General features: G+C 41.1%; 4 non-coding genes across 4 annotated transcripts; 2 read left to right on the forward strand and 2 right to left on the reverse strand.

The window, feature by feature from the left end:
* Nucleotides 1-16,941: 16,941 nt before the first annotated feature.
* Nucleotides 16,942-17,013, reverse strand: trnaw-cca (transfer RNA tryptophan (anticodon CCA)). The gene has a single exon. It is a non-coding gene; the product is annotated as a tRNA-Trp (tRNA).
* Nucleotides 17,014-20,123: 3,110 nt separating this feature from the next.
* On the reverse strand, nt 20,124-20,195 carry trnaw-cca (transfer RNA tryptophan (anticodon CCA)). The gene has a single exon. It is a non-coding gene; the product is annotated as a tRNA-Trp (tRNA).
* Nucleotides 20,196-24,699: 4,504 nt separating this feature from the next.
* Nucleotides 24,700-24,787, forward strand: trnay-gua (transfer RNA tyrosine (anticodon GUA)). The gene is given in 2 exon segments: nt 24,700-24,736; nt 24,752-24,787. It is a non-coding gene; the product is annotated as a tRNA-Tyr (tRNA).
* A 1,176-nt stretch (nt 24,788-25,963) lies between these two features.
* trnaw-cca (transfer RNA tryptophan (anticodon CCA)) lies at nt 25,964-26,035 on the forward strand. Its single transcript has one exon. It is a non-coding gene; the product is annotated as a tRNA-Trp (tRNA).
* The last annotated feature ends 1,580 nt before the right edge of the window (nt 26,036-27,615 follow it).

Consider the following 27,615-nt stretch of genomic DNA (forward strand, 5'->3'; position numbering starts at 1 on the left):
AAAGACAGGTATGTTTTGTGTCTCATGCCGATCCTCTTCTCGATCGAAATGAAAGGTTTAATATGATCCCTCGAGAAAGAAAAGAGTCAATTTCCGCCTGGAATGATTGATGGCCCACCAAACATTTTGTAATATCCCTGGAAGTGTATACAGTAGAATCCTGGTTCGTAGCTTAAATTCAAGGTAACCAAGACTAAGGAAACGAGTTGGAAACTTGATGTCTTACTGGGATTTAAATAACCTGCAAGATTTCACTACATTGTGCAGTGTGTGCGAGGAAACAGCTCCTGTTATCCCTTTGATAGCTCAGATGGTAGAGCGGAGGACTGTAGTAGGAACACCTGGGAATCTTTAGGTTGCTGATTCGACTCCGGCTCTAAGGAAGGCGACTTTTGTGTACTTTAATCAAAGACAATAAATAACTATCACTCACACGTTGATCAGAAGCTCAATAAACGACGAAGCAGAGGCTCCTGTTCCGAATTCCCCTCACGTCTGATGGTCTTGTTCTGACCGAGATCAATCTAAATTGGTGGGAGGGATTTTAACTAATCTGGTCTTTGAATTCAGGGACTGCTCTGTCTGCTTTGTAATTCAAAAATAGATACCAATGTCAAGTTTTTTGTAGATAAAGTGTTGTCTGTTTTCAAAAGTAGGCACTTAATTGGCTTTATGATTTGGTATTGATTTTGTATAGTTATATTATTAAGTTTGTGCTTTCTCTGTTTTTATCGTATTGTGAACTTATTTTTTAATCAAATGCTTACAAAGGCAAACAGGGCACACAGTACAAGCTACTCTGCACTTTTGGGAGTATAACAGGTTCGATATAAAATCGCAAAAATGTAAAAGGGGAAAATACCCCAGACTGCGTGTGAATTCCTCCTTGAGGTAGGCTGTTGTTCTATTGTTAGATAAATATGACGTACTGTGCACAAAATGCTGCATAAAACAACCTGATATTTTAATAATTATTATTTTATAATAAGTGTGAGGCCCCGGATTCAGTTCACGTTATCTTCAGTCCTAATTTTTTTTAAACATGAGATCTTCCCTTCCTCTAGTTGAAGTCACACGATGAGAGCTATTTTTTTTCCACGTTGCGATCCAAACAGTCTGACAGTGACCAAACCAGGACGGATTCTGCTGGGAGCCGGACTGAGGTCATTCTCACTCCCTGTGCTGGTACACCTTATCTAATTTTCACAATTGCGATAGACTTCTTTAAAAAAAAGTAGATATAGCCCTGAAAAAAAGCATTAGCTTTATCAGTGTTAACATTAATCGATTTTGAATCTAAAATCGAATTTTTAATAGATTCAATTTATATTTAAATTGAAATATAGCGTGCATACCTAATCCACCAATGGGCAGAGCAATATTTTATGGTGGATTTGTATGGGCATCTGTATGATACCACTACAGCACTGGTGCAGGTGCAAAATCCACTTTCACACAACTTTTTCAGTGTCTTCTCTCTCACATGATCCGGAGCGCAGGAGCCTGTATCGTTCAAATGTTATTGATTGCTGATCGTTCAGCGGGGGTCCGGGCGTGTCTGTGCGGCTGAAACCGGACGGTACCGTCCAGTGGGCAGTGATTCGTCGAATATACGTATATTTCACGGCGAAAATACGGCTATACGTATATATACGTTGCCGCGACATATAATCAACGTCGAATTGCAACCATAAAATTGCCGACATTAATAAACGCATATATATTACGTTGAAAACACATCTAACACAGTACCTGAGGCTTTTTACTGTTAATGTCTTGTGTACCGCAACTAGGAGTATACGGCAATCTGCATAGTGTACGAAGTAAATTATTTTAGCAGTAATTACTTTATTTACACGTGTATACTAAATATAGTAAATATAGTCCCACCCTACGTCGACATTAAAAGAAATAAAGGAGCACAAAATGCGTTACTTGAAGAATGCATATGCAAGGCAGGGGGCCAGGAGATCTGGACCCTGAAAATAAGTTTCTGGTTCTAACTGTTAGGACAATTAGACAGGGTTTGCAAATGGTGGACAAAAATCGTCTTAACTTCCATTGTAATATTTTTTTTTCTTGGAAATGCAGAAGTTGTGCATTTTAAAATTTATATTTGAATCAAAATGTGGTTTTGATTGAGTGCGTTAATGTAATTAGTTTGTGTTTGTCATTACTATACTGTATATTGCCATGTTACCAGAATTTGTAGCTGAAGTTTAAGACTAGTTGTGTTTTTTATGATTATTGCCCATATGTTGATTGTTGATTGATTGTATACAATGTATAATTTGAAATACATATTTTTCAGGTGTGAATGTGTATTTTCTGAATAAATTTCTAAACCAAATCATAGGCTTGATTTACTAGTTTCTACACCTGTAAAACCTATCTTTGATGTATAATAGACCTCTACCCATAAACGTATAATAGACCTCTAAAGTTATCCATATAATAGACCTCTAACCATATACGTATAATAGACCTCTAAAGTTATCCGTATAATAGACCTCTAACCATATACGTATAATAGTCCTCTAAAGTTATCCGTATAATAGACCTCTAACCATATACGTATAATAGACCTCTAACCATATACGTATAATAGTCCTCGAAAGTTATCCATATAATAGACCTCTAAATTTATCCATATAATAGAACTCCAACCATTTATGTATAATGAACATCTAATCATAGACGTATAATTGACGTATAACAATAGACGTATATTAGAATTTCATTCTAGGCGAATTGCAGACCACATTTATACGCCTAAGGTATGCGTTTAATAGACGGATATTATATGTCTTTTGCCCACTGGGGTGTATCAGGCTCCGCTGCACAGCAGCGTAAGTATAAGTGTATAGATGAAACCTTTAATGTATTGTTCGGTTTCAATCAAAATGCTTTACTACTACAAGAGAGAAGTATAGTAAGAAGGATGGAACAAAATGTATGATTTATTGGAAGAAAACGTTTTTTATTTATAAGCTCGTGTCATCCAGCTCTAATACAAAAGCGACTCGCATCTTCAGCCCTTTTTTTGTTTGTGATCATTTATTTATTTAGTTATAATCAACATTGAACTTTTTAAAAAATTAAACGACAATAATCAAACACGCAGACAGATTTTTTAAATGTATTAGGAGTTGACAGGGTGCCCCTTCGGAATAGCCATCAGAAAATGTGAGAAAAGGAAAGTTACGTACAGTAAGCTCTCATACACAGTATTCGACATTGGAATCTGATTACAAAAAAAACTACCTGTCTTGTCTCCCCAGCATTTATCGGTGCTGTTGTTCTCTGAGTTCTCTTAAGAAATACCAAATTATCTCCTAATTGCGACTCGCTCGCTGAATGATCTCTCAAGAGATCCAGAGTGAGATTCAACAGGTGTTTCCTGCAACAGCCACTGCAAGTGTGAAGACGGTCTCTGGATTTCCCGAATATGATGTTAAATTAGTTCAAATCATTTACCAGGCTTCCCACGTACAAAAAGGCCCAAGGAGTCCAGCAGTCTTACAACCACTGTCCTGTTTGCCTCACCAGACACGATCTCTATTCTGTTGTAATCCACGATGACCCCATTCTTCAGGTGATTTATCATGTCCTTCCTCACCTGTTGAGAGGCCATCCTGATCTCCTCTGCCGTGGTGTGCTTCATACACGCCCTCTTCAAGTGAGCAGGAAGCTGATCAAAAGTATTCTGGCACATCTTGCACACCAGGGGAATCCTAGCAGGTTTCCTTTGAAAATAAATAATATAATTTGTGTATAGAAACAAGCTAAGACTGATTTCTTAAATTATCCTTAATTTTCTCTCTCATAGTTTGAGCATAATGATTTTATTGTAATTATATCAGAATTGCTCATTGCTCCAAACAAAATAATGGCTTAATATAAAAAAGTGAACTCTTACTTGGTCTCAGTCACAGACTTTCCAATAGGAGCCATTGTGGAGTTCAAAAACTGCTGGTCCTAGAAGTGGGGAAGGAATTTTATGAGATAAATTGAATTACAACAGAAGGACTGGCTGAGGGAACACTGGAATATATACAAATTCCAACTAGTGAGGAGTCCATATAGACACAGCTACCTTTCATATTCAGTATAAGATGGAGAGATGAATTGGCCCTGAAAATTCACTGCAATGAGAGACTGCTCCTGCCACTGTATATGAACAAACATACATGCTCATATTCATTTGCAGTTACATTATTGCAATGAATCTGTATCCAAAAAAAGATGTGCTCCATCTCGTCAGTAGATTGGATTCCAAAACTGATTTGGGTCAATATACATTACCTTAGAAGATAAGGTACAGTCTACTGTAGGGAACCATCAACTCAGAAAGCATCGGCCTTCCCTGGGGGGCAGGTAGGTGCAAAAGATAAACCTTTATCCTATCTTTATCTTAAGATAAGTGGCCAAGCAGTATTTTTCCAAATTTCACCAAGCTCATCGTGTTGCCATAGTAGACAAAGTTCTATAAAATGTTAAATAACTTTAAAAAAGCATCTTGGTCTTTCAATGCTGTACAAGGTGAATTAAACTGTCCCTGGTAATGCAAAGTAATGAGAAGCATCCCAGAAACTTTATCTCTAGAAACATTAGCTGTTTTATATCATGTAATTTAGTGTGATGTTGTCAGAATTGTCAGGGAACCAATACGTGGAATAGGAGGATCCTTATGCGTGACCGGAATCCCACAGGACACAGAGTAGCAAAGGGACAATCCAAAAGACAAAATCCAAAGGCAGGGTCGATAAGGGAGGCAAAGGGTCCGGTAACAAGAGATAGTCAAACAATTCAAAGGCAAAATCCAGAAGGCGAGGTCAAGAGGCAGAAGCAGAAGATTCGTAACGGGAGATCAGTCAAAAAGGTTAGGAAACACGCACTGGAGAATACTAAGATAGGCTTCTCAATAGTGAGCGTGGGAAGGTGTGCGAAGGGGGTTTAAATACTGAAAGGAAAGGGGTGTGATTGGATGATTGGTTAGGGAGTGAGAATTTGAGGAATCTGATGCATGTGAGAATGTGCTGGGTTCAATCAGGGATGAGATTGGGAAGCAGAGGTTCCGGGAATGTAACGTCGTTTGCGAGGGAGAGTGTGGGGCGTGACAGTACCCCCCCCTTTAGGGTCGGCTCCTGACGACCTCAGAGAGCGAGTACGAACAAAGTCATCAATGAGGCTGCGATCCAAAATATCTTTCTCCCAGACCCAGGAACGTTCCTCAGGACCATAGCCCTCCCAGTCGACTAGAAATTGTTGGCGACCTCGGAGCCAGCGGGCATCCAAGATCTTATTGACCGTGTAGGAAGGCAGACCATCAATGAGTCGTGGTGGGGGTGGAGGTGGCCGAGGCCGGGAGAGGGGGGATCTGTGGTAGGGTTTCAGGAGAGAGACGTGGAAGGAGGGGTGCACCCTGAGAGTTGGAGGAAGAGCAAGACGATAGGTTACAGGGGTGAGCTGGGAGAGGATGCGAAAAGGTCCAATAAAACGGGGTCCCAACTTATGTGAAGGCTGTCTAAGGGGCAAGTTTTTAGTAGACAGCCAGACAAACTGTCCTCGTCGTAGTCTGGGCACAGGTCGTCGATGACGGTCAGCGGTGGTCTTCTGCCGCAAGGAGGTCTTCAGGAGGGCGGATCTGGCTTGTCTCCAAATCCTCTTGAGGAAAGTGAGGCGCGTCTGGAGGCAGGGAATATCCGAATCAGGGATAGAGTCTGGGAGAAGAGAGGGTTGGTATCCCAGGGAGCAATAGAAGGGAGACATCCCAGTGGTGGAGGAAGAGAGAGAGTTATGAGCATACTCAGCCCAGGGGAGGAGAGAGACCCAGTCATCTTGAGAAGCAGAGACGTAAGATCGAAGGTAAGTAAGAAGGTCCTGGTTGGTTCTTTCCGTCAGTCCATTGGATTCAGGATGATAGCCAGACGTGAGAGATGTGGAAGTCCCGAGAGATTTGCAAAAAGTTCTCCAGAATCTTGAAATGAATTGAGGTCCTCGATCTGATACGATATCCTCAGGAATGCCGTGAAGTCTGAAGACATGAAGAATGAAGAGGTCAGCCATGTCTTGAGCAGATGGGAGGGCAGGAAGAGGAATGAAATGAGCCGACTTCGAGAATCTATCTACCACGACCATAATGGTAGTTTTGCCTTGACTCTCAGGAAGATCTGTAAGAAAATCCACTGAGATGTGGGACCAAGGTCTTCTAGGGGTTGGGAGTGGTTGGAGTAAACCGGGCTTCTTGAGACGGGAGGATTTGGACATGGCACAGATGGGACAGGCCTCCACGAACCCAGTAACATCAGTCCTCATAGAAGGCCACCAGAAATGTCTAGAGATGAATTCCAAGGAACGTTTGACACCGGGGTGACCTGCAAATAGTGAGTCATGACCCCAGCGAAGAACAGTGGAGCGTAAGGTATCCGGAACAAAGAGTCTGTCTGGAGGACACTGAGGGGGAACGGTTTGGTTGTGAAGTGCACGTTTGATTTGGTTCTCCAGGTCCCATCTAATAGCAGCCACAATTCTCTCAGGGGGTATAATGGGTTCAGGAGGGTCCAAAAAGCCAGGGGGATCATGGAGGCGAGATAGGGCGTCAGCCTTTATGTTCTTGGATCCCGGTGTATAAGTAATAAAAAAATGGAACCTAGAAAAGAAAAGTGACCAGCGGGCCTGGCGTGGATTCAAACGTTTGGCAGTTTGTAGGTAAGAGAGATTCTTATGATCTGTAAGAATAGTAAAAGGGTGTAGGGCCCCCTCCAACCAGTGTCTCCATTCCTCCAGGGCGAGCTTGATAGCCAGTAGTTCTCGGTCTCCAACATCATAATTAGTCTCGGCCCGGGACAATTTTTTGGAGAAAAAGGCGCAGGGGTGGAGGATACCCTTCTCTCCATGACGTTGAGATAATATGGCACCGACTCCGTTGGCTGAGGCATCCACCTCAAGAATGAATGGAAGGTTGGGGTCTGGGTGATGGAGGAGGGGGGCAGTGGTGAACAGTCTCTTGAGATGAAGGAAAGCTTGGTCTGCCTCAGGAGTCCATTTCCCTTGATCATGACCTTTTCGGGTCAGGGCTGTAATGGGGGAGACGACAGAGCTGAAATTCCTAATAAAACGGCGGTAAAAATTGGAAAATCCTAGGAAACGTTGAATTTGTTTTAAATTCTGGGGGGTTGGCCAGTTTTGTATGGATTCAGTCTTGGCAGGGTCAATTTCAATGCCCAGGGGTGAGAGGATGTAGCCAAGGAAGTGGATTCTGGTAACATGGAAAGTACACTTTTCCAATTTGGCGTAGAGTTTGTTCTGAATCAAACGATGAAGAACCTCACGCACATGAGAGACATGTTCCTGGGGACTTTGGGAAAAGATCAGAATATCATCCAGGTATACCAGGACATATTTGTGCAAGATATCCCTAAAGATGTCATTCATGAACCCCTGAAAAACAGCAGGAGCATTAATCAGTCCAAACGGCATTACTTGGTATTCATAATGACCGTGGGTAGTAATGAATGCCGTCTTCCATTCGTCACCCTCCCGAATGCGGATCAAATTATACGCACCGCGGAGATCCAGTTTAGAAAAAATAGTGGCGCCCCGGAGTGATTCCAAAGCCGATGAAATCAGAGGGAGGGGATAACTGTTCTTGATAGTTATGTTATTCAGACCGCGATAATCAATGCAGGGTCTGAGAGAGCCGTCTTTCTTTTTAACAAAGAAGAAACCGGCGCAGGCAGGTGAGGAAGAGGGGCGGATGAAACCAGATTCCAAGGACTCCTGGATATAATCTTCCATAGCCTGAGTCTCTTCGTTGGAGAGTGAATAGACATGGCCCTTAGGGGGTAGGACCCCTGGAATTAGGTCTATAGGACAGTCAGATGGGCGATGAGGCGGGAGGGATAGGGCCTTCTGTTTACTGAAGGCTAGGTGTAGATCCGAGTACTGGGAAGGGATATTGGGGAGGTTATCTTGAGATATGTAGGAGACGGAAACTTTCTGAGGAAGCTGACAACAATGCGAAAGGCAATGGGAACCCCAGGCTGTGAGTTCCCCTTGTGACCAGGAGATGTGTGGGTTGTGAATCCGTAACCACGGGAAACCAAGAACCAATGGGTGAGAAGGGGATTGAATGAGAAAGAACCGAATGACCTCCTGGTGGGTGGCGCCGATGCGAAGAGTGAGGGGAGGGGTCTGCCACTTCACCAGACCAGGGGAGAGGGGGGAGCCATCAAGAGTGAGGAGCCGAAAGGGCTGGGTGACTGGCAACCGGGGAATATTCCAGGACGAAGCGAGTCCAGAGTCAAGGAAGTTCTCTTCGGAGCCCGAATCAACAAAAGCAGAGAGAGAGGTCTGTCTAGTAGTCCATGACAGGGTGGCTGGGAGAAAGAGTCCAGATCTGGGAGAGGAAGAAGTGACACTGGCCATAACAGCAGGTGGATAGGAGCAAGGAGGGCGACTGGGGCAGGCAGCTCGGAGGTGATCAGGGGAACCGCAGTAAAGGCAACGCCCCTCACGACGTCGGCAATCTCTTTCCTCGGAGGTCAGTCTATGGAAGGAAGGCAGTTGGGAGGGTGTGGGAGGGGTCCGATTGTCCGACCTTCGCTGTTGCAGCCTGAGCTCTAGTTCAAAAACTCGAGAAATGAAGGAGTCAAGTGATGGGAAGTCCAGGGGCAGGTGCACAACGTGATCCTTGAGTTCAGCAGATAATCCAAGGCGGAAGTAGTGAATCAGGGCATTGTGATCCCAAGCGAGTTGAGCAGCCAGAAAACGGAATTCGGAAGAGTAGTCCTGAAAAGAGCGAGATCCTTGAGTAAGGGAAGTGAGGCGTGCAACAATGAGGTGGCGAGAGTGCAACTGCCCAAAGGCAGATTGTAGAGCTGTCTGAAAAAGGTGGAAGTTAGCAGTCTCAGGAGCGTTTCGAGAGAGGAGATGTCCAGCCCATTCCAGAGCTCGTCCAGAGAGGCAAGAAACCATAAAAGCAATTCTTTCTCCATCGGTGGGGAAGCAGTCTGGATGGATGTGGAAAGCCATCTGACATTGAGTCACAAAGCCCTGACAACTGGAGGAGTCGCCATCAAATTTTTCCGGGAGGGGAGGGGGTAGAAGATTAGTTTGTGTTTGAAGCAGGGGTGCAGGGGCAGGAGCTGCAGGTGGGGGAGACGGCGGAAGTGCAAAGTGGTCAGCTAGTTGCTGGACTGCAGTAGTTAGCAGGTCCAGATTCCGGGAGTGTTCAAGGAGAATAGAAAGTTGACTCTGGTCCGCTGGATCCATTTTAATAGGGCTCACTATTCTGTCAGGGAACCAATACGTGGAATAGGAGGATCCTTATGCGTGACCGGAATCCCACAGGACACAGAGTAGCAAAGGGACAATCCAAAAGACAAAATCCAAAGGCAGGGTCGATAAGGGAGGCAAAGGGTCCGGTAACAAGAGATAGTCAAACAATTCAAAGGCAAAATCCAGAAGGCGAGGTCAAGAGGCAGAAGCAGAAGATTCGTAACGGGAGATCAGTCAAAAAGGTTAGGAAACACACACTGGAGAATACTAAGATAGGCTTCTCAATAGTGAGCGTGGGAAGGTGTGCGAAGGGGGTTTAAATACTGAAAGGAAAGGGGTGTGATTGGATGATTGGTTAGGGAGTGAGAATTTGAGGAATCTGATGCATGTGAGAATGTGCTGGGTTCAATCAGGGATGAGATTGGGAAGCAGAGGTTCCGGGAATGTAACGTCGTTTGCGAGGGAGAGTATGGGGCGTGACAAGAATTAAAGGACATTATCACACACAGAAATTGGTTCAGTTGAATCTAAAAAACACAGCTAAACATGGGTTTAAATGTAAAATAGAAGTCTTACCTCTTGTCAAAAGATTTAATTCAAGAAGTGAACCTCAGATTCTTCTTTGAAAAAAGTAAGTTAAAATGAAAATGATTGTTAAAAACTGGGCTTTCAATAAATGACAAGTTTAATCTAATACTGCTCTGATCATGGTAGCAGGAAGGTGTGTAAATTACTCTGTACCTTCTCCCCAACTGTCTAAAAGACTGACCATTTCCAGAGATGGCTGTTGAAAGCCACTTTCTAGTAAAGTTAAAGTTCTACTAAATAATCCATGTAAGCCATGTTACACCTCATTCACCTTGTTTTTTTTATTTTAACCCTGAGATTATAGAGGTGTAATACCTATGGTACCCATATTCACCCTTTATTTAATACGCCATAAATTTAATATGCATTCTTAAATACTAGAAAGAGCTCTCAATAAATTAAATGCCCCATTGAACTGGCCCTGATCATACAATGCAAGGAGAAGTCTTCTAAGCCAATACTTGTAACCAGAAAGAGGCTTTATTTCAATTGTACAATATACAAAACAATACCATTTAACACAAAGATATATTCCAAACCTCAGCATGCACATGATGAGATTCTTGATATTAGATTAGAAAACAAATATCAATGCACTGAGAGAGGCTTATTAATAAAGATGCATCTGCCTGACTGCATATTAGTTTTAAAAGGTTATCAGATGGAAAGTCTTACCTCTTGATCGTAGTGGTGATTCAATATCCAGGACCTTAGTCAAGTCTCAGAGTTACTGTACCTCCTGTCTCGATTGCAGGTGAAAAGTGAAAGGTATATTGCACTCAGCAGAAAGTTACCCCGAGCGAAGACTCCACCCCTCCCAGAAAACAGCACTCCCCTTTGGCAAAGCAGTGGGTGGAGGAAGCCTCTACTGCCATTATCAAACACAGAAATTGCATTAAAATTGCAGAAAAGCATTAACATCCAAAGTACCTGTCTTAGCTGGGGCAGGAAGTTTACCAAGCAACCTGAAAGAATTACCATTTCCAAAGATGTCTGTTGTAATTTACACACCTTGCCCCAAGGTCCAGTCAGTCAAAAGCATCTTTATTAATAAGCCTCAGTGCCTTGGTATTTTTTACTAATCTAATATCAAGAATCTCACCATGTGCATGCTGAGCTGTGGAATATATGTATTGTTTTATATACTGTAAAATCGAAATACCACCTCTTTCTGGTTACTTATAATTTATTGCATAATCAGGGCCAAATAAAACTAAATCAGTGTCACCTGCTGGGTTCAAAATGCCTTCGGGGGACACCAAATAGGAGGCACTGGACTATAAATACCCATCCATGTAATAACACACTCACCAAGGGTTTTTTAGTTTAACTCTGAGCTTTGAGAGATTTACTACCTATGGTACCCATATTCATCCTTTATTTAAGGGAAGTACACATCCTAGACACACAGGAAACTCCCTTGCCCCAAGGGAAGACCGATACTTTGGATGGTAATGATTGAACCTGGCTTACAACAGACATCTTTGGAAATGGTAATTCTTTCAGATGGCTAGGCAAACTACCTGCCCCAGCTAAGACAGGTACTTTGGATGTTAATGCTTGAAACTAGACATCTTTGGAAATGGTAATTCTTTCCGAGGGCTTGGGAAAATCTATTTCTTTTGATGCACCTGCACTGTTGAATATACTTTAAACCCATGCTTAGCCATGTTTTTAAAATTAAATTATAACGATTTATGTGTTTGATAATGGTAGCAAAGGCTTCCTCCACCCACTGCTTTGCCAAAGGGGAGTCCTGTTTTCTGGGAGGGGTGGAGTCTTTGCTCGGGGTAACTTTCTGCTGAGTGCAATATACTTTTCACTTTTCACCTGCAATCGAGACAGGAGATACAGTAACTCTGAGACTTGACTAAGGTCCTGGATATTGAATCACCAATACGATCAAGAGGTAAGACTTTACATTTTTACTTTTAAATGCATTTGCTGATAACCTTTTAAAACTAATATGCAGTCAGGCAGATGCATCTTTATTCTTAAGCGTCTCTCGGTGCATTGATATTGTTTTTACTAATCTAATATCAAGAATCTCATCATGTGCATGCTGAGGTGTGGAATATATCTTTGTGTTAAATGGTATTGTTTTGTATATTGTATAATTGAAATACAGCCTCTTTCTGGTGACAAGTATTGGCTTAGAAGACTTCTCCTTGCATTGTATAATCAGGGCCAGTTCAATGGGGCATTTAATTAATTGAGAGCTCTTTCTTGTAGATATGAATGCAGAATGGATACAGATTAATTGCAATAGTGTAACTGCAAATGAATATAGATGAGAATGTTCACTTTTTTATGAAACCATTATTTATTTTGGAGCAATGAGCAATACAATAAAATCATTATGCTCAAACTATGAGAGAGAAAATTAAGGATAATTTAAGAAATCAGTCTTAGCTTGTTTCTATACACAAATTAGATTATTTATTTTAAAAGGAAACCCGCGAGGATTCCCCTGGTGTGCAAGATGTGCCTGAATACTTTTGATCAGCTTCCTGCTCACTTGAAGAGGGCGTGTATGAAGCACACCTTGGCAGAGGAGATCACGATGGCCTCTCAACAGGCGAGGAAGGACATGATAAATCACCTGAAGAACGGGGTCATCGTGGATTACAACAGAATAGAGATCGTGTCTGGTGAGGCAAACAGGATAGCGGTTGTAAGACTGCTAGAGTCCTTGGGCCTTTTTGTATATGGGAAGCCTGAAGACACATTGGTAAGGTGAGATATTTTTAATTTGTAAGGCTTCTGTAGTTTCTTTTTGAAATCATTGTTACAACATATTATGTAAAAGCATCTACCTGTATTCCAGTGGCCCTGAGCAAGAGGCTGCTGTCCAGGAGGAAGAGATGCCAGAGGCTGCTCCAGAAACTGAAGCAGAAGCGGAGGAGGAAGGGGAAGATGGGGAACAGTAAGACTCTCTGCTCAATAGGGTTTCTAGTGCTTTATTTTTTATTTGCGCGTTGTATGTATAAAAATTGATTTTGTTTCACAGAGGCAAGAAAAAATGTAGCCTTAATTGGGATGTCAGTGAATTGGTAGATATACATAGTCACACGGGGCCACAATTAAAGCTATTTTCTCCCAGAAGCCAACTAAGAAAACGGAAACACTTATAATACATGTAATTGTCCATGTGTCTTATATCTACAGGGTGTCAGTTAAAGGTAATCTAAAAGCTCTCCAAAAAAAGAGTTGCCCTGGCTGGACTTTACAGAAAACACTCTTGATTCTCCTCTCCTGGCTGGCTTTAAACAATACCTTATCCAGGGCCTGGGAATGGTAAACTGCTCCAAGGAGGTAGGTATTTGGTACATGGGTTTTACTCGGCTTAAACTTCACATACCATGGATAATAATAATAATAATAAACTTTATTTTATATAGCGCCTTTAAAGGTGGCTTCTCAAAGCGCTTTACAGGATGACAATAACAATAAATAAGAAGACTACAACAATAAATAAGAAAATTTCACAAGAGGACACAATTATAATTACAACAATACAACAATAAAAATAGAGGAGACCGTGGAAGATGGTATTAAGAAGAGCAGAGGGGTGAAGAATGGAACCAGTTAAGTAAAGGCTTTTCTGAAGAAGAAGGTTTTGAGTCTGGATTTGAAGGAGTTTAGAGAAGGTGACTCTCTAATATCCTTGGGCAAAGAGTTCCAGAGCTTGGGGGCATAGCAGGAGAAGGCCCTGTCGCCCATACAATGTAGACGGGCTTGGGGGACAGTAAGGAGGGCAGAATTTGAAGAGCGGAGGTTGCGAGGTGGGGAGTAGGGTGATAAAAGTTCAGACAGGTATTGAGGTGCCAAGCCATGTAAAGCCTTGTAGGTGAGCATGAGGATTTTAAAGTCTACGCGGAATTTGACCGGAAGCCAGTGCAAGGACTCCAGGATAGGAGTAATGTGAACACTTGTACTAGACCTGGTCAGGATTCTGGCTGCTGAATTTTGGGCATACTGCAGCTTGTTCAGAGTAGATTTAGATACACCAGGGAGCAGAGCATTGCAGTAGTCAATTCGGGAGAATACAAATATGTTGATCAGCTTTTCAGCCACAGTTAATGATAGCATAGGGCGTAGTCTTGCGATATTTCTAAGGTGAAAAAAAGATGTTTTGACAGTATGCTGTACATGTGGGTCGAATGTTAAGCCAGAATCGAATATAACCCCAAGGTTTTTCAATTTTGATTGAAGCTCTAGTACAGAGCCATCTACAGACAGGGTTACAGGACTGGCTTTACGAAGTTGATGGGGGGTACCAATAAACATGACTTCAGTCTTGTCACAGTTAAGATGAAGGAAGTTTTGAGTCATCCAAATTTTTATGTCAGAGATGCAATTAGATAGAATAGAGACAGCCACGTCAGTGTCGGGTTTGGTATGGATGTATATTTGAGTATCGTCAGCGTAAAAATGAAAGCTGAGGCCATGTGATCTTAAAAGCTGACCAAGTGGGAACATGTAAATGCTGAAGAGCAAGGGGCCCAGTATTGAGCCCTGGGGGACACCAGACTTGACAAGACCGATTTCAGACCTGTACCCATTGAGAGAGACAAAGTGACAGCGATCAGTGAGGTAAGACTTAAACCATTTGAGGGCAGTGTCAGAGACTCCAAACACAGTCTCGAGACGAGAAAGCAAGATGTTATGGTCAACAGTGTCAAAGGCAGCACTGAGATCAAGAAGGATGAGTATGGAAAGAGAAACAGAATCAGAAGCTATTAGGAGATCGTTGGTGACTTTGACTAGGGCGGTTTCTGTGCTGTGAAGTTGATGGAAGCCAGATTGGAGGGGTTCGAAAAGGTTGTTTGTCATGAGGTGGTTATGTAACTGAAGTGTGACAGCACGTTCTAGAATTTTAGAGAGAAAGGGTAAGTTGGAGATGGGGCGAAAGTTGTTAAGATTGTCGAGAGCCATGTTAGGCTTCTTTGGCACTGGGGTAATAGCAGCAGTTTTGAGGACCGTTGGTACAATGCCGGTTCTCAAGGATTCATGTATTATATTGAGGACAATGGGACAGAGAGAAGAGAAACAGGACTGGAATAAAGTGGTGGGAATGGGATCTAAAATAGATGTGGTGGGTTTCATGCGCGTAACTAGTTTGTTTAGGGATGCTGAGTCAAGAAGAGAGAAGCTGGAGAGACGGGAACCAGAGAAGTTGGATGAGGAGGGAGGAGGTGTGGAAATTATATCCATGTTGGATGTTGGTCATAAAAATAATGACTTTCTCTATATATGTTTTTCAGGTTGAAAATGTCTCCAGGTTCCTGTTTTTTATGGATCCATCGGAAGTTTCCTTAAGTTTTCTGAAGGACATTCCCAAAATGCAGACATTTGTTTCCCAGTTGAAGATGACTGGGCTGTCTCACCAGACCATTGCAGATTATATCATTAATATCATCAGATTCCTGCTCTTCATCCTAAAAAACACTAACCTGCAAGTGGAGGATCCCAGTCTAGCTAAGAGTTTAATAGACTTACATTTCTTCTCCATCTATATCAACAGCGTCATCGCTACTGAGCGCTAAAGGCAGGTCCTGGCAATACAATCTTCTTTAGAAAACATTTTTCAAACTATTGCCACTACCATACGTAAAGTAAAAGATACCGATTGCACGCAACTAATAAAATCTCTTTTCCAAGGAAATGCATTCATGCTTTAAACTAAATCAAGCCCTATGCGGTTGTCCAAGATGGTAGTTTCTGCACAAAAAGACAGGAAGAAAGGCACAGCTGGGATGTGGAGCCAGGATCTCCAGTTAACGAGACAGGTACTTAAACCGACTCAGCTACGGTGCCGGCAGAATTCTCCTCTTTTATAGCCGCTTGGACACACCGCTCTGAGCCATTTGCGTTCACGAAGCCCTGAGTCTGCCGACTGAGCAAGCTGCCTCCTTTACACGGAACAGGAGCCCTGACCGTAAGAGAAATGAAGAGAAATGGCTTTTATTGGGCACTTTTCATGTCCAATGCGCTTGACATCTCCCAAGGAGGACAGAGTTCATTAACGACACTTTTCCTTTCTTTCTTCTTTCTGTACACTTTGATGAAACAAAACGAGAAATCATGTAAGGGAAAATGTCTTTTTTCATGGAGAAAACATGCACCGGGAAATGTTGTGTTTAGAAGAAGTGAGTTAACATGAAAAGTGACCTAATTTACCGGAGCAAATGCTCACCAAGCAAGATCTGCTTTACTACTAGAGAGAAGTAGAGTGAAAGACGTGATCATTTCACGCCGTTGTGGAACGAAACGCTTTTGTCTTGGAATTCTAAATCAATTAGAAATTCAGAGCGACACATAAAGGCTTTGTCTGCTTAAAAGTGATGATTTTTTAAAACTCACTTAGAAATTTAAGATGGGGGTGGGGTATTACTAGTAGCGGCACTGAACTCACCATGGTGCAATTAATTTACGTGACAGGCTAGTGGTTTAATGGATAACGCGTCTGATTTCGGTTTATAAGATTGTCGATTCGACTTCTACCGGGGTTGTGTGATTCAAATCAGGCTCCTCAGAAATAGATGTCTGTTATGTAAATGAACCCCACCTGAAAGCAAACGTTGGGTCTGGGTTCCTTTCTTTCCTGCATGAAATAGCAAATCGTTACAAAAAAAAAACACCAACTAATGTCCAATAGTCCAATAGTTAGTCATTTAAGTAAACATGAATATACTGTAAGCTCTTGGAACATGGGAGTGGATTTCAACCACAATTAAAAGAAGGGCAAATTATAATTACAGGCTTCAGACACTTTTTCATACAAAAGTGACCAAACACTCCCTAACTTTCAGGTTTGCTTGAACCTGTAACAGAAAAGCGGTTTGAAACTTCCATTCTCTGATGTCACTGTCTCTAAAGTCAGATGTGATGTTTCGCGGATGTGCAGTGTGCCTTTTCTCTCGTCGTGTTCAAGATGAAATGCTGCATAAGACCCTGACTGGGTGTTCTGTTACTTCATTCGGATTACCTAGGTGGTGTACAGCTAAAACCCGACTGCATGGTGTAAATTCCGGGTTCGGCACCAGCAGCACCTGCAAACACATCAGCTGACCTCGACGTGATTTGAACACGCAACCTTCTGATCTGGAGTCAGACGCGCTACCGTTGCGCCACGAGGTCACTTGCGACAAGTGCTTTTAATTCACCCAAAGAGAAAAATCAGCGTCCCTGAAAAAGATTGTTTTCATTCTCTCCTGTGAGGAGCGCCGCTCTTCCAACGAGGGTCTCTTCTTCCCAGACCACAGATTATTCTTCCCGCCCGGCTCTCTCACGGAGAGCAGACACACCGTCTCCACTAATGTGTTTACTACATCTATAGATCTGACCCCCTACAGCCCCGATATTCCTGGACAGGATATTTACCACCAGCCTGGTGAACTTCTCATCTTGACCTCTCCCAGGAGGAGCACAATTAACACAGAATCCTCTCTCCATTTAGCAAATAACACAAAACACTGTTTACCTGTCAAGACAGAAAACCAGGCTGCTCCAGGTGAGGCTTAAACTCACAACCTCGGCATGAGTCCACTGAATATGTCATTTTACATGGCCTGAACCAGGAAAGAGATTGGAAGTCAAGAAGTTATGGTTTTGTTTTAATACTTGCCTACTCTTTTAATTTTTCGGTCAAATCTTTTATTTGGGAGTACTTTCAATGGATGTTAATCTTTGTCCCGATGCACGATTCTGGGCCATGGTGTGTCTTGAATAATGTTCTTATAGGCTTCAGTTTGGAAAAGTGCGCTCTTCAGAAGCTACCGAAACCGCTAATGGTTACATAACACTTAATGCAAAAGCAACGTTCGGGTTTGAAAAAAAAATATTACTTGCTATGAATACAAACACTGTTACAGGAGGCGTGTTAGGGCTATTTTAGCTTAGATCATCAATTCATCTTACATTTCTTCTCCATCTATATCAACAGCGTCATCGCTACTGAGCGCTAAAGGCAGGTCCTGGCAATACAATCTTCTTTAGAAAACATTTTTAAAACTATTTCCACTACCATACATAAAGTAAAAGATACCGATTGCACGCAACTAATAAAATCTCTTATCCAAGGACGTTGTAGCTAGATGCAAATTCCAATCGAAAATGTATCAGCTTTAAAATTTTCTTTTGGATCCACAGGACGATCAGCATGAGACTCAAAATATACCTGTGTTTGATTGTACAGCATGTATGTTTACATTTATGTTAAAATTAAGGTAAATATATCAAAATATCAACATCCAACTTCACAGTGCTATCGTACTGTAACAGTGCTTGTCAAATTCTCAAACAAATCTGCGTTGTATTTCTAAATTCTTTTAGCAGAGGACGCAACAGGAGTATAAATGATATCTCCCGCCAGCCATTCAAAGATACTTTTCCAAGGGTGAATATGGATTTCTGGGGAGTTGCGGTGTTGATCACTATTGGACTTCCCCGGTCTCAAGTGTTGTTGTTGGACACGGGCAAAAGACTCGCATTTTCTGCAAATATAAAGAGGGTTAAGGTTTCGGCTTTAGCGGAGACAGTGTTTACATTGACAATAATAAGAAGATCGTCCCTGGGTGGGTTTGAACCACCAACCTTTCAGTTAACAGCCAAACGCACTCGCCGATTGCGCCACAGAGACTGATGAGAGAGGTTTTTCTCCATTCGCACCTTTCCGGTCAAAAAATAAACATTGCTTGCATTTTCTTGCCAGTCGGCAATATTCCTACTGCTCTGATAGCCAAGAATTACATTTCATTTTTCACAAGCTGTATGAATTTCTTGAAAAACAAGTTGTTGCAGAAAGGAAATGCATTCATGCTTTAAACTAAATCAAGCCCTATGCGGTTGTCCAAGATGGTAGTTTCTGCACAAAAAGACAGGAAGAAAGGCACAGCTGGGATGTGGAGCCTGGATCTCCAGTTAACGAGACAGGTACTTAAACCGACTCAGCTACGGTGCCGGCAGAATTCTCCTCTTTTATAGCCACTTGGACACACCGCTCTGAGCCATCTGCGTTCACGAAGCCCTGAGTCTGCCGGCTGAGCAAGCTGCCTCCTTTACACGGAACAGGAGCCCTGACCGTAAGAGAAATGAAGAGAAATGGCTTTTATTGGGCACTTTTCATGTCCAATGCGCTTGACATCTCCCAAGGGGGACAGAGTTCATTAACGACACTTTTCCTTTCTTTCTTCTTTCTGTACACTTTGATGAAACAAAACGAGAAATCATGTAAGGGAAAATGTATTTTTTCATGGAGAAAACATGCACCAGGAAATGTTGTGTTTAGAAGAAGTGAGTTAACATGAAAAGTGACCTAATTTACCGGAGCAAATGCTCACCAAGCAAGATCTGCTTTACTACTAGAGAGAAGTAGAGTGAAAGACGTGATCATTTCACACCGCTGTGGAACGAAACGCTTTTGTCTTGGAATTCTAAATCAATTAGAAATTCAGAGCGACACATAAAGGCTTTGTCTGCTTAAAAGTGATGATTTTTTAAAACTAAAAAAAATGTAGAAAACACGTTTCTCACTTAGAAATTTAAGATGGGGGTGGGGTATTACTAGTAGCGGTACTGAACTCACCATGGTGCAATTAATTTACGTGACAGGCTAGTGGTTTAATGGATAACGCGTCTGATTTCGGTTTATAAGATTGTCGATTCGACTTTTACCGGGGTTGTGTGATTCAAATCAGGCTCCTCAGAAATAGATGTCTGTTATGTAAATGAACCCCACCTGAAAGCAAACGTTGGGTCTGGGTTCCTTTCTTTCCTGCATGAAATAGCAAATCGTTACAAAAAAAGAAAACACCAACTAATGTCCAATAGTCCAATAGTTAGTCATTTAAGTAAACATGAATATACTGTAAGGTATTGGTACATGGGAGTGGATTTCAACCACAATTAAAAAAGGGCAAATTATAATTACAGGCTTCAGACACTTTTTCATACAAAAGTGACCAACCACTCCCTAACTTTCAGGTTTGCTTGAACCTGTAAAAAAAACAAGGTCTGAAACTTCCATTCTCTGATGTTACTGTCTCTAAAGTCGGACATGATGTTTTACAGATGTGCAGTATGCTTTTTCTCTTGCCGTGTTCAAGATAATTCGCTGCATAAGCTCCTGACTGGGTATTCTGTACTGCGCTGTTATTTTGTTCAGATTGCTTATGTGGTGTACAGCTAGAACCCGACTGCATGGTGTAATTTCCAGGTTCAGCACCAGCAGCACCTGCAAACACATCAGCTGACCTCGATGTGATTTGAATACACAACCTTCTGATCTGGAGTCAGACGCGCTACCGTTGCACCACGAGGTCACTCGCCACGTGTGCTTTTAATTCCCCCAAAGAGAATAACAGTAATGCTGGAATAACAGTAGTATTGAAACTACTACTACTACTGTTAATTCTCTAACAGTAACACTATAATTATATTTAATATTAACATGAATATGAACATTAAAACTAAAACTATCAGTAGCGCTATCATCATTAATACTCACATGAACACTAGCATTAAAACAACCAGTTGTACTCTCATTAATATTAATATGAATACACTAGTATTAGTATTTGTTGCTACCCATGACGTCACATCGCTCTTTGTGATGAACGCGATACACCTAGACGTGCACAGTGATGTGGCGCCTGTCCCCGTGGTTACCATACTTATGATTTATAAACACGGGAAAAAATACATGTAAACTGTTACTTACATACATTTATCAACTTGGAATATATTTTTTTAGCTCTAGGATACAGTTACCTAAATAATAATAAGAATAATCATTGTTTAATTTCGGTTTGAACATTTTTTACACTAAACGCACTGTGGTAATTGATCGATACAGTCTTTATTGACTGTTTTCTAGATATTTAAAACAAGATCAAAAACAGAAAAAGAACCAGTACTCACCAATCGGTGAAGTTAATCATTTATTCTACGGTTTTTCAATTGAATTAATTGGTTTTCAATAGATAAGTGATCAATAACTCTCCTCCGTGCGTGCTCTGCGCCTCCCGCGGTCTCGCGCTCTGATCCAGGTGCTCAGGCTGGTGTCTATGACATCGCAGCGCTCTTTCTAACAGAGCAGAGCGCGTCTCCGCTGGAAGAGACTCCTGTCCGGAGCCTGGGGGGCTTTTCTTACAGATATAACATCCCCCCCAAAAAAGAACACACTGGGCTGTGAAGAGAAACAAATCATAACAGTTGTAAAAGAAGAGCGACAAACCAAGGAATGAAATTCATTAAATAGGAAAAAAAATAGTTTACTTCACAGATTAATGTGTTACAAGGCGTACCCGTGTGGAGCAGTAGAGAACGAGCACAAGTCCCTGTAATAAGTGCTTTTAAATGTTTTAAACGAATCATCAGAGAATAGAAGCCAGGAGGATCAGGAACCTGATCCTGGAGGTTAAAATGTGTATCCTGGTTTTATTTCCAGCCTGCTCTCAGTTCCATAGGTAGTCTGATTATTTAAATTAACTGTATAAATGTTACAATAATTCATCTAATTGTAAATTTATAAGACTGTGAGACACCTGTGAGAGACATATGAGAGCTGGTGATTCCCTGGGCTGGTGTGGAATCACACAAGACAGGTCTTCTTCTGTGTGATCTGAGTCCCACTGCTGAGAGCTACAGACTGGTCAACTGGTCACTACTGTAGACACGGCCATCGGCCCATCGGCTACTAATAATCAATATACAGTGTACTGAACAGAGTGTCACTACTTGTGTTTATTACATAAAAAGATAATTCCACACTCACATGTGTTAGAAAACATTTATAAAACATGTTTGGAGATTGACATACAGTAAAGAAAGTAATACTGAAGGGCTGGAGGTCCTTGAAAGGGTTAATAGAAGCTCTTGCTTCTGACCTGGAGCAGAGTCCACAGCTGACAGATCAGTGAGTCTTGAGCCCAGTTCACAGAGAGGAGAACCAGGAGCTCTTCTCTGTCTCTAAGTGGCTGTGAGGAAGGAGAAAATGGGGAGATGTGACCTGAATCCAGGCTGTTCTGTCTGATATTATTCATGTAGCAGAACTGATTGTCTGAATGTCCTCTGGTTCTGGATTGACGGATAAAAAGAAGTATGGAGCTTCTGTCCAATTGTCTCTGAGCTGTGAATCTGACTAAGAAGAGAATAATGATTTTTTATTCTGCCTCTGATAATTTTTCTCTTTGCCAAGTGGTGTTACATCCCCTTCAGAAACTCTGCACAGACTGTCAGAGTGAGAGAAAAGTAGAGAGATGGACAGATAAGAGCACACACAGCGAGGGAGACATACGTCTTGATTAACTTTGAAACAAGTGTTCATTTCCTTTGTGGAACAAGTTGTTTCTGAACTTCAAGAAATTCATACAACTTCTGAAAGATAAAATATAAGTCTTGCTAATCAGGACAGAAGAAATACCGCAAGAAAATGTCAGTGATTTTTCTCCTTTTAACGAAAATTGGAGAATAGTGCATCTCCGTCGGCTTGATTTAGCTTTAAACAAGTATTCACTTCCTTTTCTGTGGATTACAGACTGCGAAAGATGAAATAAAGTTATTGGTTATTCATGGTCAGTGCAGAAGAAATACTGCCGGCTGGCAGGAAAATGTCAGTATTTTATAATTCTTTAACTACAAACGTGTGAATGCCCAAAAGAAACGGGAGTGTGTCTCTGTGGAGGTGGTAAATGAAGGGCTGGTGGTTCAAACCCACTAAGGGACGAGCTTCAGACTGTTCCGCTGTAACCATAATCTCTGCTAAAACATGACGCGATTTCTTCGCAAGCCCTTTTGAAATTTGCAGGAAATATCTATTTTGTTCATGTGGAACTACAAGTAAACAATTAAGTACCTGTCAATGTCCAAGAAAACCATTTTTTTGTGTGGGATTTTATCTTCAACTGGCTGTCAGGAGAATTCATGTATACACCCGTTGTATCCTTAGCAAAAATATTTTAAACTTAGAACACAGATTTGTTGGAGAACTTGACAATCCTTGACAATCATTATTAAATGAGCATTATACAAATGTGCGTTGATATTTTGTATATGTACCTTAATTGTAATAAAATTAAACATAATTGCTTTGATATGGATGTTCATTTGAAGGATTTGAGGAAACTATCAAGGATCTCAGAACAACCAAAGATACATTTGGGCATCTGCTATAATGTAAAGATGAAAGAAAAATCAGTTTTAATGTACTTCATTAAACTGATGGTGTGCTTATCAATCGTGCATAAAATGTACATAGCTAAGGATGGTTTCAATCAATTGATCTCTGGGTTACAGGCCCAGCACGGTTCCACTGCGCCACTCTAACAGATGTCTTAGGGTGATTCAACACAACTACTCTATCTTTGCTTTCTAAAAGTGCGCCCGAGATGGAAAAGTCTAAACGGTAAACGCAGACATCACTTTGAGCACTTGGTCTTTTATAATACAAATCATCATACGCTGCTCTACATGGGCGTGTCTTCAAGATCGTTGTGAACCAAACCTTCTGCCAAACTGAATCTTTCATCGTTAATTCCCAAATCTTCAATAAGAATCAGTGAAATGAAAACCAAGCCCATGTACACACTCGCGTCCTAGCGTGAAAGAAAAATGATGTAAGCATTTGAGAAATAACGAGAGTAGTCTGAACATCTCCAGCCTGTCAACTGCTCTACAAAGTGATCGCTCCCTCTACACCCACTTTATAACGCTGAAAATGATTCAGGAAACACAGCAAAGTTCTAAAACCAGCGAATGCATCTGCATACATAAAATGTCAATTTTTCAAAAGTAAAATCTTCAGCTTTGAAAGATTGTCATCTATATATTTTCGTTTTTCTCTTTTTTACATAACACGCTTTCGAGAAACAAACTGTCTTGTAATGAAGGCTGCATTAGAAAATGTGTATCTAGCTTTGTTAAATTAAAATCGGCACATCCCAGTGGACAAAAGATGTAGAATATACGACTATAAAACGCATACTTTAGACGTATAAATGTGCTCCGTAACTGGTCTAGAATGGAATTCTAATATACGTATATCGTTATACGTCAATTAGACATCTATGATTATATGTTTATTATACATAAATGGTTGGAGTTCTATTATACGGATAAATTTAGAGTACTAATATACATATCTAGTTAAAGGTCTATTATACATCAAATACATATTTTATAGGTGTAGAAACTAGTAAATAAAGCCAATGATTTGTTTTAGAAATCTATTCTTAAAATATACAATTATTCACACCTGAAAAATATGTAGTTCAAATTATACATTATATACAATATTGTTATCAACAAATGGCTAATCATCATAAAAACACAACTAGTAAACTTCAGTTACAAATTCTAGTAACATGGCAATATATATAGTAATGACAAACAAACTAATTACATGAACATGCTAATATTTAACTCAAAACCACATTTCGATTCAAATATAAATTTTAACATTTACAACTTCTATATTTCCACGAAAATATAATTAATGTAGCACAAACGCTACTTTCTAAAAAAGACAGAATGAAACTGTTTGTTTTGTGTTTCATGGTGATCCTCCTTTCGATCCTAATGAAATGTTTAATATGATCCCTCGAGAAACAAAAAGAAGTCCATTTCCGCCTGGAATGATTGATGCCCCATCAAACATTTTGTAATATCCCCGGAAGTTTATACAGTAGAATCCTGGTTCGTGGCTTAAATTCAAGGTAAACAAGACTAAGGAAACGAGTTGGAAACTTGATGTCGAACTGGGATTTAAATCACCCGGAAAATTTCACTACATTGGGCAGTATGTGCCAGGGAGCATTGCTTGACATTCCTTCGATAGGTCAGTTGGTAAAGCGGAGGACTGTAGTGGAATCAGTAGGGAATCCTTAGGTCGCTGGTTCGATTCCGGCTCGAAGGACGGTGCTTTTTGTGTACTTTAACGAAAGAGTTAAAATAGCGAATCTTTTTCACTCAGACGTTGATCAAAAGCTCAATAAACGACGAAGCAGAGGCTCCTGTTCCGAACTCAGCCCACGTCTGATTGTCTTGTTTTGACCAATATCTGATCTTTGAATTAAGGGAATACTCTGTTTGCTTTGTAATTAAAAAAAAAAACATACAGTACAAATGTCAATTTCATTTTGGTTTCAAGATCGCAATTTAGTGTGAAACATAAAAGCCAGCTGGATAAGCTTTATTAATTTCCCTCACGGGATCAATAAAGTATCTATCTATAAATCTCTTATATGTCATTTACAATGGCCTTTCAACTAATAGCCCGTGCAGGGATCAAACCCTAGCTGTTGGTACACTACGAGTTGCGTAAGGCTCTGTAACGCGCAGATGAGAAACTAACCTCTGCTTCTTCATTATATACACAGTGAGCTATATATGCGAGCTTACTGCCTCCTACGGGCTCTGTATTTGTTAGCGGTACAAGACCGGCCGTGGAGAAATGAAGTGAGGAGGGTGTGTACATTAAAAGGCTCATAGCGTCCCTGGAAGGGCTCAAACCACCACAGTTTTGGTTAACAACCGAACCACAAAGACGCATGTACAGCTTAACACTTCTCCGTCTCAGTGAAAGTGATACACTCCGTAAAATTTCCAGAGATTCATTTATTTTAAAAGGAAAATCACCAACAGCGGCCGAGATCTACTGGAGTTTTTTCATTCTATACTGCGATTTCTGAAGGGTACCCTGTGAAAATACGAGTTTTGACGAGAAGGGATGGACATATAAGGTCAAAAGGCTTGGGGAACTGAACTTTAAGGTGAAGACTGTGGGTTCAGTAGCAGCAGAACCTGATCAGTATCAGTTGACTCCGATATACTTTGAAAATGAACTTGGGGATTTAGAGTCAGACGTGCTACCCTTGCACCATGGGGCACTTAATTTAAAAAATTAGAAAAAACAATCAGTGTTTCTGGATCTGTAATTGAGAACAACACCTGCACAAGAGCTGCGCAGGAAGAATAAAATGTGGTCTGGGAAGAAGAGACTCTCTTCGGAAGAGCTGCGCTCTTCATAGGAATTTTTTTTTTGTGAAGCTGATTTGTCTCCTTTGGGGAATTCAAAGGTACGGACAGCCGTGACTTCGTGGCGCAACGGTAGCGCGTCTGACTCCAGATCAGAAGGCTGCGTGTTCAAATCACGTCGAGGTCAGCTGTTACTTTTTCAGGTTGTGCTGGTCCTGAACACGGAATTCACATCATGCAGTTGAGTTCTATCTATACACCACATAGATAATGTGAGCAGCAGACAAAATAGAGCAGTGCAGGACACGCAGTGTGGAGCTCACACAGGCTTACAGTCTCCAGCATTGGAGTGAGGAGGAAAAAAATAACTTTGTTTTTTTTAAAGAGAAAAGGCACAGTTCACATCTGCTTAACGTCACGTCCAACTTTAGAGACAGCTACATCAGATAATGGAATCACGGAAGTTTCAGATAACTTTTTTTTTAATACAGGTTCAAGCAAACCTGAAAGTTAATGAGTTTCCGGACACTTTTGTTTTATTAAAAAGTGTCTGAAGCCTGAAAATGTAATTTGAAAAAAAAACCGCTATTGGACATTAGCAGGTGCTTTTTGTAACGATTTGCTATTTCATGCTGGAAAACAAAGGAAACAGACCCAACGTTTGCTTTCAGGTGCGGTTCATTACATAATATACATCTATTACTGAGGAGCTTGAATAAAATTTACACGAGCCAGGTAGAAGTCGAACCTACAATCTTATGATCCGAAATCAGACGCGTTGTTTATTAAACCGCTGGCATTTCACATGACTTGAATTTCCCCATAGTGTGCTCAGCGCCGCTACTAGTAATGCACCGCTACGTCTAAAATTTCAAAGTGAGAAACATGTGTTTTCTGATTTTTTATGAGTTTTAAAATATAATCTCTTTAAATCAGACAAGGGGTTTATGTTTCGCACTGAAATTCCGATTGACTGAGAATTCAAAGACTGTTTTCTTCCACAACACCGTATAATTATCACATCCACCAGACTCTCCAACCTCTCCAGACCTTGCTGGGTGAGCAATTGCTCTGATAAATTAGGTCACGTATCATGTTAAATCATTTCTTCTCAACACAACATTTCCTGGTGCACGTTTTCTCTATGGAAAAAAAAGACATTTTTCCCTTGCACGATTTCTCGTTTTTTATCAAAGCGTACAAAAATAAAAAAGAAGAAGAAATAGTGTCGCAAAAGAACTCTGTCACCCTTGGGAGATGTCAAACGCAGTGGACATGAAAATGCCAGATAAAAGCCAGTTCTCTTCGTTTCTCAGTGTCGGGGCTGCTATGTAAAAAAGGCAATTTGCTCTGAGCTCAGGTTCAGCGCTTACTGAACGCAGATGTCTCAGAGCGGTGTGTCCAAGTGGCTGTAAAAGGTGATGGTTGTCCTGTCACCGTAGCCTAGTTGGTTAAAGCGCTTTTCTATTAACCAAAAGAACCGAGATTCAAATCCCAGCCGTGTCTTTCTTCCTGTCTTGTAGTACAGAACGTATCATTTCGGGCAATCACAAAGGGCTTAATTTCGTTAAATGCAGGTGTTCATTTTCTTTCTGGAAAACTTGTTTTTGATGAAATTCACACAGCTTGCGAAAAATGAAATTCAATTCTTGGTTATCAGTGCAGAAGAAATATTACAGGCTGGCAAAATAAACGGTAAGATTATTTTTTTTAACCGAAAACTTGTGATTCGAGAGAAGAACCTGACAGTCAGTCTCTGTGGCGCAA

The sequence above is a fragment of the Lepisosteus platostomus genome, chromosome 5 (genome assembly GCF_059453375.1).
Source record: "Lepisosteus platostomus isolate fLepPlt1 chromosome 5, fLepPlt1.hap1, whole genome shotgun sequence".
NCBI lineage: Eukaryota > Metazoa > Chordata > Actinopteri > Semionotiformes > Lepisosteidae > Lepisosteus > Lepisosteus platostomus.